This window comes from Vicugna pacos, chromosome 10 (genome assembly GCF_048564905.1).
Source record: "Vicugna pacos chromosome 10, VicPac4, whole genome shotgun sequence".
Classification (NCBI taxonomy): Eukaryota; Metazoa; Chordata; class Mammalia; order Artiodactyla; family Camelidae; genus Vicugna; species Vicugna pacos.
In genome coordinates, this window is record NC_132996.1 from 360,628 (window position 1) to 372,817 (window position 12,190).

The following is a 12,190-nucleotide window of genomic DNA, read 5'->3' on the forward strand; positions in this document are numbered from 1 at the left end:
TTCTTGACTTGGGTTTGCCTGCACGTGCTGACACTGAACCATGTGATCCTGAGTCAGCTCGTTCTGAGTTTTCCCCTCGTCTGTGAGAAGGGGACACTCATATCTGCTTTGTAGAATTGTGAGAATTAGTAATTATGTAACATGTTTACCACAGTGGGTATGTCAAGAGAGCTCATAAACTTTAGCTGCTGTTTTGTGTGCAGCCATCATTTTATAGTCTTTGGTAATTACAAAGAAACAAGAAAATAAGAAAAGCTGATTTTATGATGAAAGATATTTGAGGACGTTCCATAATTCCTACACCCATAATTTAGCATCAGCAGAGTCAGAACTGTTACACAGTCGCCCTGGACCAACGTTAAGCCACAGAAATTTTTGTTACTTCATATATGTTGGGGCCTAAGGGGAACCAATACTTATACACATGTTGTCTCCAGCAGCCAACTGAGAGATGACACAAAAGAGTAGGCAGGCGATAAATGTCTTCTTTGTTACTGATGAAGCCACGTTCTCCATGAACTTCAGGGCTGTGGATAAATGAGTGTCATGATACTGTGTCCCAGAAGTAGAGACTCACCCTGTCCCAGGTATCTCTGGGCCACAGCAAGCCTTCCCTTGAGAGAATGAGCCCCATCATGCACAGGGCTGTTCTGCAATGGAGCTGAGCATCCAGGGTGCTTCCCTAGGGTAGTCAACACTGGAGGGAAAGGAAGGGTTTCACATGCCCTGCTTGTCTCCACGGAATCACAACTCAATCTGTTAATGTGAGGAGGGCTAGCTGTGGGCCAGGGGTCAGGGCTGTGAAGGGAGTAGCACTCTGCATGGCCCAGAGGAGTGGGGAGGAGGTATCCCTTCCATCAGTTTAAACAGGTGGTGGGATGGAACAGAAGGGTTCATCCCATGAGTTTATAAAAGGAGAAATAAGAATTTCCTTTGGGTATTAGTCTAGCCAGGAAACACAGAAGATGATTAGGAAGGAGACTTGTAAACCACTGTAATATTAATTTGACATTTGTTGAGCACCCAAAATGTGCTACATTCTTTTCTGAGCGTTTTACAGAAATGAATCCTTCAATCTTCTCAACAAGCGAGTAAGGAAGGTTTGATTGTTATCCCAGTTTCACAGTGTGGAAATTGAGGCACACAGAGGGTAAGTTGACCAAGGTCACAGAACTAGTAAGTGGCAGAGCAAGTATTTTAACCCTGGCTGTATGGTATTGTGGCTCCCAGAATGGGCTTTGGGTGTTTAGATGTATCTGCATCCCTCGATTTCTGTACGTCTGTGCATCAATTAGCCCAGAAAGGACAGGGAAAGGAGAGTTACACAGGTGCTCACAGTCGTGTCTCGGCAACTGTCCACGAAGAGTGCACCGTGATTAGAATTAATTGTTTTCCAGGCAGCAGATCTGTTGGTATAACAGAAATTTAGTCCATTGAATTCATCTAGAAATCCTTCCTGCTCTGCTTCTGTCCACACTTGCCATGTGACTGCCTGCCCGTGTTTGGGCCGTGGAGGAGAACATATACTCATGGTTGAACTCTGATATTGCAGTCTGGTTCATAGTTTCACATCTTCTGTTACATTAATAAGTTAAATTTCTGGTTTTCTTGCATCAGTGTCTCATGAGTTTGGTTAATGTGAAACCAGTCCATGGGAGCCCAGGGGTTATGATGGTATAAATTTTTAGCACGTTGTGGCACTTCTAGCCATGCAGACATGACTGGGGGATGTACGCCTTTCTCACTGATTTCTCCCAACAGCAGGGTCCTCTCACGGATGTGAGGCTGGGAGCTCTCTGAGTAGCTCAGTCAGAGGCCAAGTCCACCAATCCGAAAATGATGAAGTACCTGGAAGTGGGTTTAATAAAAGTAAAGGGCTTCCAGGTAGTCCGATGGGCTGTTCAAGAAATTTGGTGAAAAGCTGTCCACTGTCTGTGGTTTAGCTGCTTCTTTGCTATTGAAAAGTCTGGAGTAGATGAAGGGATTTTAAAAAGCAGAAAGGAGTGATTTCAGGTGGTACATCCACACCGGTGAGAAGTGATGGATGACCGCCTGTGTGAGGCACAGACAGAGTCTTACAAACTTCATAAAACAGCTTCAAATGCTCTGCCATCTGAGTGCGCTTCATATGGGGTCCAGTTCATCACTGGTCACGCTGTGAGGGCAAGTAACTGACGATGGCAGAAAGGACACGGAGGCATCAAAAAGGTCTCACTCATGTTCCCTGTTTAAAGAATGTGGCACAGTGTATTATATTTGAGCTGGTTTTTCACTGAACAGTTTTTAGTGTTTTCTGGGACTCCCCAGTGCCCCAAGGTTCCATGCAGCTGGGTGTCCCCTCATTGCAGCTCCGTCAGCGCTTGCCCTGGGCTGATGTGGTGTCACGGGAAGCAGGACGGTCAGCGTCCCCGGCTCCTCTGAGCTCCGTCTCCTCATCTGCAGAGCCTGGTTTCCCATCCGTGTCTACTTAGTAGGGTTGCTGAGAATCACACGTGATGGTTATCAGGTGTGATTTCTGGTTGTCTCTGCGATTGGCAAATAGCCAATAATTGATAGAAACTCTTGTTTTTTTTTATTGTAATTGTGTCTCCTAGATTGCAGTGGTTTTTAGTCTCCATTTTTTTATAACTTTACTCATTTTTAAATATGCCCTTATTTTATTTATTTTTTTTTTTTTGAGGTACTGGGGACTGAAGCCAGGACATTGTGCATGCTATGCAGGTGCTCTACAACTGAGTAATACCCACCCTCCTTTTCTGCACTTAAAAATAAATATTGCAATACACAAAATAGCTCTTAAACTCCATCATGGGACCTGGTCTCTGTATAGGCAAATGAACACGTATACTATTTCGATAAGAATAAATGCTGTTGAGACATACGTTTCTGAATCTGTTAATGTGCTTAAAAACGATCATAGCTAGTGATAAACACGAGACTTAGATCCAGGACTTTTTAGGGTATGTTTTGCCATCATGGGAAATTACATTCTACCGAGAAGGCTAATTGGGTCTCTTTGATATTTGGATGGTTTAGCAGGTGATCAAGGCTTTCCAAAGCTGACAGTTTTGTATTTTAAACTAACTACAAAGTTATCTTCTAGAAGATGGAAATCCTAAGTTTGTGAATTTCCCAGTAATCCAGGGGGTATGTGTCTGTGTCTGTGTCTGTGTCTGTGTGAACGTTTGTGTGTGTGATTTCAGGAATGTAGAAATAAGTTCCATATAGACTTCTGATATCTTTCTCTTCCAGTTCAAGGTTTAAGCATATACTTACACAAATAAATTGATTTTCTTTTGTCATTTGGCATATTGGCGGGAACAAGAGGTTCTCATACTTGTTTCAGAAGGGTTGGGAAGCATGAGCTTAGAAAACGGGAGGAGAAAGAGGCAGGGAGACACTTCACACTTTGTGCAGTATATGAGAAACGGTAGCTTTTCTTTTCTCTTTTCTTCTAAAGCAAACTGGCTCTGAATTGTAACACACTATTACTCAGAATTGCTTTTCTAATCAGATACAAGTGCCTCAGATTTTTCAAGGCAACATGAATGATGAAATGTGTTTTAGCATTTATCTTTAAAAGTAGTTTTATTTCTCAAGTAAAAGACTATAGCCTGTTTCTTCCAGCGTCTCAAGAAATTCTCATTGATCTATGTACATGTTCTATGTGCTTATTTTCTTTTCTTTTTTTTTAAGTGCTTGTTTCATTGTGGTGTGAATCAATGTTTAAAATTTCTGGATTTTGATCTTTAGAAAATGCTGATATATCAGAACTGTTAAAAACCTGATTGTTCTTTGGTCCTTGTTTGGTGGGGCACCCTATTGATTACTCTTGTCTGTTAAAGAGAGAAATTCTTCCTCTAGCCTGCAGATCATTAAGTGTATGGTTTGCAGTATGCCTTTAAATTTCATTGAATGCATTGAACATGATTGTCCAGTGAATTTTGAGTTGACTCATAGTAATGACTTTGCTTTGATTCTGTGGCTTTTGCTCCTCTCCACAAGAGCTTGAATTCTCTGTTGCATTTTGTATACGTGTTCTTCACAGTGGAAGAAATTTTGCATTTTTTACAGAGGTGGTTTTTCCTAACACCTCTGAATGCCTTCTGTAATTGATACAACAAAAATCTGTTATTTCAATGCTTAATTATTTCATACACTAGTTTTTGGCTTAATCAGAAACAATGACAGAGTGATAATAAAAAATAGGAAAACTTTCCTTCCTTTGAAGAATAGAAATCAGGTGGTCAGGCTCACCCATGCTTTGGGCCTGACACACTTAATCTCATGTCATTGTGTATCATGATTCGGAGATGGAGCTGCTTCAGGTTTATTGATTTTTGTTTTAACATTTGTGTTGAATTCTTTCTCCAGGCTTATGTATCCTGTTGGGTTTGTTGAAACTGTAGAAGGGAAACAAAAGCTTTTTTTGGTTTCCGGAGGCCTGAGTTGCTGATGATAAGGGTTGAGGGTGGGCTGAGGAACAGAGTGACACTCCCTCTGCTCCCAGCTGAAATTGATGAACAATGAAATCAATTAAGTGTATCGGTATTTGACCAATAGAAGTTAGCGAGCCCAAAGTGGCTAGTTATGCCCAAAGAAAGTACTGAATTCACCTGCAGAATTAGGTGCTTTACCAAGAAGAAGCAGCTTAGAGCAATCAGAAAAATCAGTCCTATGATGAGATATAAAGTAAATATAATATCTTTTATTTCTGAAACTTTTCTACGTTAAGTTGTGTAGAGCTAAAATTAAGTTTCAAGCACCAGGAGTTAACAGTGTGGGTGGTTCTGTATGATCATTATTCAGGAATGTGCCTAGACTCTGCTAGAGTGGCTGAAGCTGGCAGGAAAAGACCCAGAGCCAGGATTTGTCACCTTAGGGTGTCCTCCATAATGGTTCCATGTGGGAGCCCATGATTGGGTTAACAAATTGTAACAGACCCCAGCCGCCTGTCAAATTTAAGAAGAAAACGTATGCTTAGTAACTGCTTTGCAAGCAAGTGCCTGTGCATCCTCACTCCTGTCTCCTTGCCTTAAAAAGCAGAGATAATGCTTTGCTTGCGTAGATGATGTTTTAGATAGCACTCTGCTCATCGCAAAGCAATGACCCAGGCCCACAGCTATAAAGGCTGGGCTTGTGTGCAGTTAGATACTCTATTATCCCCCAAGCAAGGACCTAGCTGGTCTGGTGGTCTGCTTTGTAATTCACATGTCTAAAGAATGTATCTTATTCCCCTCACCCCATGACTTACCTAAAGATACACTAAGCCTTTGTACTCATGGTGGATTCTACAATCTCTGTCTCATCCTTCTTTCCCCAAGTTCCTGCTTACTATCACACAACTGTTAATGACGTTTTCCTTTGATTATACACAATAAATATGGGATCATTTGAGAGGCTCGTGGAGTTGGGTCCCTACGCCCTCTCTCTTTCGTGACTTTTTCCACAGAGTCTTGAGTATTCATTCCCTGTACGTAAGACTTCTGCCAGCCAGAACCCACAGTTCCAGGTGAGAAGGATGCAGGCTTTATCTCTCCTACCTCTAGGGAGAGAGAGTAGAAAATTGAGATCTGCTCTTCCGTGGTCCCTTCCTGCCCCAGGTCTGCTCCAGTTCACCTGCAGCCTTCTGGCCTCTGCTCACACTGCCTCTGTCCCAGGACTGACAGCAGCCTTTTCTTCCCTGGTAAACATTTCCTGTGCCTTTTAGAAGTTGGTCTCTTCTCTGCAATACAACCCTGGCAGATGTGATGGTGGTAAACGTGCTGGAGGGCAGTCACTTGGGGACTGCCAGGAGCCATGCTGATTCTCCTGAGTCTCTCATTCGGGGTTACAGAACTGTCGAGCAGCAGAGGAAGCCCTTTAACGTGAGGCCAGCTCAGCATTGCATCACTTTCATTTTATTTTTGAATTTTCAGTGGAGAAATTATTTGTAGCAAACTGTTCCAGATTTTTGGCTGCCTGCTTTCCTCACCACCATTTCCTTGTTGGCTCTGGTGCTTGTTGTAAGAACCAGGTTTCTTCTCTGGTTATTTCTAGCAGCTGGGCTTGCCGAATCCTTGATCTGCATTTGAAGCAGAATGCTTCTTCGTGATGTCAAGCTGATTTTCCTATTTCTGAATATTTCGTGTACACTCAGCAACTCTTTCAAGTGAAATGCTCTTGTCCAATTCTGTTAACCCATATTTGCCGATCTCCTGCTTTCATGCTGAGGGCAGTTTCTTCTTCCTGTAATAAAAGTTAGCAATTTGCATTTACTATTTGAAGGTTCTGGCCCTAGGTGCTTTTGTCCTTAACAGTTTTAATACAATTCACCCATTAAAATGTGCAGCGGTTTTTACTCAAAGCCCAGAATTGTGCATCGCAGTCAATCTTAGAATATTTTCATCCCCCAACAGGAAGCCCTGTATGCACAAGCAGTCATTCCCATCTTCCTCATCCTCCCCCAGCCCCAGGCAGCCATTGTTCTCTCTCTATGGATTTGCCTGTGCTGGACATTTCATGTAAAACCAGTTATTTCATGTAAATGGAACTGTCTATTGTGACTGACTTCTTTCACACTGAGTAACTTTTTCAATGTTTTTCCAGGTTGTGGCCTGGGTCAGTACTCTATGCTTTGCTATTGCTGAATTATATTCTACTGTATATCTGGGCCCTACTGTTTACCCATTCATCAGGTGATAGTCGTTTGTGTTGTGTCTGCTTTTTGTTTGTGAAGAGTAATGGCGCCGTGAATACTCCTGTAGGAATTTTTATGTGGACATTTGTTTTCAGTTCTCTTACTTGTGTGACCAGAGAGCAGAAATGCTGGGTCATTCATAAACCAAATGTTCAACTCTCTGAGGACCTGCCAGGCTGTTTTCTAAAGTGGCCACCCTGTGTTACATCCTCAAAAGCAAGGGCTGCGCGCTCCGCTTCCTCTGTGTCTTCATTAGTGCTTGTTACACATTTTTTTTATTATAACCTATTGTAGTAAGTGTGAAGCGGTTTCTCCTAGTGGTTTTGACTTGATTTCTTTTACAGCTAATGATATTGAACATCGTTTGATTGTGCTTATTGGCCATTTGTATATTTTCTTTGAAAAATACATTTTCAGATACTTTATACACATTTTAATTGAGTTCTCTTTTTCTTGTTGAGTTGTAGGAGTTTTTTCTTTTATTTGAAGATACAAATACTTAATCAGATAAATAATTTGAAAAAATTTTCTCCTCTCTGATGTTTTTTCACCTTCTGGATGGTGTCCTTTGAAGCAAATTTTTAACATTTGATGAACTCCAATTTATCACTGTTTTCTTTGTTCCTTGAGCTTTTGGGGTAATATTTAAAATCTGAGGTATTTTATTTAAACTTTTATATAAAAAATAACTTAATTCTTAAGACTGTTCTAGGAGATGGGTGCTGTGGCTGTCCCCAGTCTATGGATAGGAGACTGAGGTGCAGAAAATTTCACTGAAATATCAGTGTCACAGCTACCCAGTGCTGTGGGATTTCAGACCCTCATGTTTGTCCCCAGCATTTGTGATCTTCACCACCATGCTCCACTACTGCCTGGAATCATTAATGAAAAAGTTTTCCTTTTTTGATTTCTTGATTGTTTGTTTTCTCATTGGGGAACTCACCTCTTCATTTTCCTTGCAGAGATCTGTGTAGGTTTATTTTAGATCTCATGTACTTATTTATTACACAGGCTCCAGCGATGATTGTGCCTAGTTGATCTAATCAATTCATACTCAAGTCTTTCCTGCTCATGACACTAAAAAGAGAGTCATGATTTACATAATGCTCAAAGAAGAATGTACTTGAGTGATTTTATTTTTCTAACCAATCAAAGAAATCAAATAAAAACCCGGTGTTGGAACAGATTATAAGCCCTGCAGAATAGGGTCACTGTCTTCCTTGTGTTTCATTTGATTTGTCACAGTGTCTGGATAGTGCCTTGCTGTCCAGCAGTTTTGTGAGTATACGGTGCTCGTGAATCATTGTAAGGAAAGAATTTTGACAACAGACTGTGTTGTTCATTTCACAAGGGAAAAGATCATATAGAAATACTGCTCAGATTTATTTTAAAATTAAGCTTGGTGTTTTGAGAAGGGTTCAAGAAACCATACAAAAATCTTTTTCACTAATTTTAAATCTATCTTAGACACATTATGCATACATAGCAGAGTAACTTATCAACTAGTTTTGACAAGAGGAGTGTATTATTGATTATCTATTTTAGTTGAAATATTCTACCTGGGATAAAGTAATCAGTGCCCATAAATGAACAAATATGTTTGTATTTCTATGCAACATGGGGGCAGACTTCATATGTTTTTATATAATATATATGACTGTGTGTTTTAATCTGTCTGTCAGTGTTTTTATAGTTTTTCATCAATGTTGTAACTTTAGAATTCTTCTATGGAAATCACCCCCAATTCTAGTGCAGTTTGTACTGTGTATCCTGTCTTATGCATGGGATTCCACTGTCCCCTCACTGAGGAATTTCCTCTCCTATTGAGTTAGTAGCAGAGTTAAAGGAACTGTGATTTCTAGGCCTTTGCTCTCCATGTGTTTGCAGTTGGCTGTCAATCAAGATTTTCTCTTTCTTGAGTTTTCATTGTTCAATTAGAATTTTGGAAATAACAATATGTTGCAACACTCTCCCTAGAAACTTGATGTGTTTGTGCTTTTCAGTTTCCAATTTACAAAAAATGTAAATGCACTCTTGTTTTTAAATAGTCCTTTTTCACTAGATATTTGTTTACTTCTTTATAGTCAAAATATTTTTTTCCCAATGAATGAATAGGTTTGCATGTTTTAAAAGATACCTTACTTTTTAAATTTCTTATTCTAACAGGTATATTCGTTGTACAGAATTTAGAAAATAAGGATAAACACAATTATAACCTAAAAATGGCCTCTAATCTCACCTGGAGATACAGTTGTAAGGTTTGAAATTGAGAATTACAAGTCCTCTCAAACTGTTCTTCTATTTCAAGTACGGTTTGGTTACTGAGATCCTCGAATTCCCATATGAATTGTAGCAGCAGATAGTCAGTTTCTGCAGAGGAACCCACTGGAATTGTGATCGAGTCCACGTTGAATATATGGATCGCTCTGGGGAGCACTGCCATCCCAAGAATGCTGTCATTTGATTCAGGAATGTGCGTGGTGTGTCTGTCCAGGTATTTAGGTATTCTTTAATTTTTTCAGCATTGCATAGAGTTTACATTGGATTATTTTACTATATATTTTGCCTTTATACTGAGGACAAGTGTGCAAGGTACCGGGATCAGAAGTGTATTGGAGCTCCGCAGCTTGCTGCCACCATGGACGCTGTGCTCTTGCTTCGCCCACTGTACAATGTTGCACAAAATAGGACCTAAGTAACTCTCTCTTGAAAGAATGATTATATGATTGCTGGATGATGCTTGAGAGTCCTTGTGATGATGTCTTTTTCCCAGAATTTCCCCTCTTCTTTACTATGCCCTTTCCCTTCCTTTCCTCCAGCCTGTGTTTCAGCCTGCCTGTGGCATTGATTTTCCTTGTCTGTGGACTCTTCCTTTCACTAGTTCGTGATAATGTTACATGTGAGATGTGGAAACTTGCTAGATGTCAAGAAAGAGGAAATCCATTGCATTCTAGTTTTTTTAGAGTGTGCTATTGTATTATCGATTGAAATGAAATCAGGCTGACCCATTGAGCCATCCCCTGAGCTCTTTTTGCCTTCCTACAGGTGATACTGCTCTCGTTGCTGCATGTGCCCTTCCCCCAGACTTGGTTTTGGGGTTGAGTAAGTCACCGTCACTGGAGCCCTCTCTTTAAATGATGAAGAGAACATTTGCTCTTTCTCCCTGTTTGGGGACTTGGATGAGATGAGGCAACAGATAAAGAATGGAGCCCCACCTCATTCTGACCCCCGCTCTTTCCGTTCCTTTCTCCAGGGGAAGAGTACAATTCAAAAATATAAAGATTGTGAACTAATGAGATAGACAAGACAACCGATCATTTATTAAATACCCTTTCATGCCAGAAACAAATGTATTATACACACAAAAAGCACATAAAATACGGTAGTACTGTGGTTACAAACGTGGGTCCGAGTTCGAGTCCTGGTCTGGAGTGACAAGTCCTGTGAGATGGAGAATTGGTAGGTCGGCTTAGCCTCTCTTGGACTTGTTTTCTGTCCTGCAGAGATGGGGCTCGCTAGGCGTCCCTCCCCCGTAGAGGTGCTGAGGGGTGTAAAAGACACGTGTAGGCAGACCGAGCACAGCTGCTCTTTCCTCGTAAGTGCAGGATAGCATCGCTTTTGCGGTGATGGCTTTATGACTGCACCGTGTAGACTCTCAGTGCTCCAAAGGGATGCCTTGCAGATTGGAGATGGGATTCTCACTTCTGTATATACCCAAGGATTGTGTTATTGGGCCTTGCTAATTTGACTCTATTCTTTAGAAAGTACATAATGTAGATATATTTTTCAAACATGCATGATTTTTTCTTTTATTATTTATAGTTCTACCCTCTCATCTCTTGGTGTGACTTTTCATGGAATCCAGGAAACAGTCCTAAGCAACCTGCCTCTTCACACTTCTCCGTGGTGGTTTCCTTCCCTGACTAGAAGAGGGTTTTGCATAGGTAATTTTGATTGATCCCCTTCTCTTGGAGACTCTCTGTTTTTCTGCCCATCTCTCACCTGTCCATCTGTCCATTTCTCTACCCACTCATTCTTCTGACTTGTTTCAATAAGCATTTCAGGCAGCTTACAGAAGAACAGGTACCAAATAAACAGGTGAGAAAATGGGGCCAAGTTCATACAGTGAGGCTAGGAGTTGAGCCTGTGTGAGAGTTGCCAGCGTGAGACACACGCCTCTGCCTTGTGACTTATAAGATAGACAACATCAATGTGCCTGAAGCTCCCAGCAGACACAGGGAAACAGGGTTTGTGGGAGATGCTCATTGGCTGTGAAATAAATAAGTGGCTTAGTAGAAGCCTAGCCTTTCCAAGTACTAAGGCTTAGGAGAATATTTTAGTGTCTTCCAAAATCAGATTATTGCATCTTTTCTTTTTCAGAGTTTTATGTATAGTTGGTTTACATTCTATACCTGGAAATTTCTCCAAAACTGCTGCCCACGTGAGTCCCATGACTCGGGAATGTGGTGGTTCTGCTCATTGACGGGTGTTGGCCAGAAACGGAAAATGACAGCCTCAAAGGAGCCTGGGATTTATCAGTTATGTTTTGTCAGTGCTGTAGTTTTCAGAAAATGCTTTCACCTTTTCTTTCCATCTGAGGCAGCAGCGCGCTCTCTTACCAGCATCAGGAGCTCAGGGCCACGGGATGGTGGGGGCTGACTGCACTGCCGTCAAGACAGCTGAGCTAGTCACTGCAGGTGTGGTTCTTTTACATACTGCAGTTCATGCTCTTTACTAGAATGTTTCAACAGGGAGTTAATTAACTGAGTTAATTAACATTTTATAAATATGATGCTTTGTTGAAAAGACAGTCATAGGCAGAATATAAGTTGTGATCACTTTAGAAATGGTTTCATTACTGAAATTTCAGTAGGAAAGATCCAGTTTATCTTATTTCCGCCTCTCTTTAAAAGTAACAAAGAAACAAGACAGAAAAAGCAGAGGATGATTTCTGTTCTTCCTCTCGGCTTGCAGGTGCCCTCACCTCCAGTGGCATCCATCCAGACACCAGCACTGACACTGGCCGTGCTCAGAACTGCCTCAGCCCTGAAGACACATCTGACAAATGGAAGGGGGCCGCGCCCTGTTACAGCAGGTGCTCTCACTTTGTGGGTCCTTATGTAACTGCGCGGTGTTATTCAGGATCGCCCTTTCTACACTTTGTGACGCTGCTGCGGTGTCTCCTAGTTATTTGTTTCTGTAAGTACTCGTGTAATTTTCCAATGTGTGGTACTAGACATCTAAAAATGCATTTTTCAGATGAAAAATAGTGTGTATTTAATATAAATGTATGAAAAAAGGGTCAAATGGATCTATCCTGGTGCCAGTACTCAGAGATAATAATTAACACATTAACATCTATTTTCTGTTCTTTTCATCAGTGTGTATTACCTCTGTCATAAAAACCAGCGAGCAATGTGTGCCTGTATACTGTGTGGAGACCTCCATTTTCCATTCGGCTTATTACACATTTTTCTACAATATTCTATCTCCCCTGGCATGATTTTTAAT